Source organism: Octopus bimaculoides, chromosome 4 (assembly GCF_001194135.2).
Source record: "Octopus bimaculoides isolate UCB-OBI-ISO-001 chromosome 4, ASM119413v2, whole genome shotgun sequence".
Classification (NCBI taxonomy): domain Eukaryota; kingdom Metazoa; phylum Mollusca; class Cephalopoda; order Octopoda; family Octopodidae; genus Octopus; species Octopus bimaculoides.
The window spans coordinates 66,963,569-66,964,371 of NC_068984.1; the positions used below are offsets into that span (position 1 = coordinate 66,963,569).

The following is an 803-nucleotide window of genomic DNA, read 5'->3' on the forward strand; positions in this document are numbered from 1 at the left end:
GAGAGAGAGAGAGAGAGGGGACTGACAGAGAGAAAAAAAATAACAAGCAAAATAAATAAATAAACTATCTATTCTTTCAGATTAAATAATCCAAGAATATTCACACTGAAAATAATGTCCACAGCAATAACCAAACAAGTTTCTTCATAAATATCCTGCAACCTAGAAAAACAGTTTTCTGAACAAAGATATTTGAAAACTAATTCCTTAAGTCAATGGCAAACTGCTTTGGTTGAAAAACAAATTATTGTCTTTTGTATATAAATACAAATAAGGAAAGAGATATTTCAAGAGTTTGTGTTGTTTTACTTATTGTTTTTTTTTTGGTGTTTTTTGTTTTTAATTTCTTCTGTTCATGACGCTTTATGAAATGAAGATTAATATTTTATATTTGATAAGTTCTTTTGTGTAAGTTAGTCATCGAGTTTCATTATCACAGTAGGAGAAACATGGTAAATTGTCCCAGTGTTTAATGATAAATATATCATCATCATCATCATCATCATCATCATCATCATCATCATCATCATCATCATTATTATTATTGTTATTATTATTATTATTACTATTATTATTATCATCACCATCATCATTATTATTATTATTAATTTATTTCTGATATTGTGTTATAGTTAATGTTTTGTCTTTATAGCTATATGAATGCACAAATTGAAAATCAGAAGAAAAATGTGGTTAAAAAAGATAACTGCAAGAGAACTATGCAAAGAAAGACATGAATCCTTCCTTGCTGCTTATTTCTTAATAGCTAAACATATAAAGGAGGGAGATTCTCATTTTCTATT

The 803-nt window shown here is 26.5% G+C and overlaps 1 long non-coding RNA gene across 1 annotated transcript in view; it reads left to right on the forward strand.

Annotated features, from left to right (window-relative positions):
* Window positions 1-212, forward strand: part of LOC128247593 (uncharacterized) — a 37,643-nt gene extending 37,431 nt beyond the window's left edge. Inside the window, exon 3 of the long non-coding RNA XR_008263933.1 lies at window positions 81-212. This is a non-coding gene — a long non-coding RNA (uncharacterized LOC128247593). The remainder of the gene's footprint in view (window positions 1-80) is intronic.
* Window positions 213-803: the final 591 nt, after the last annotated feature.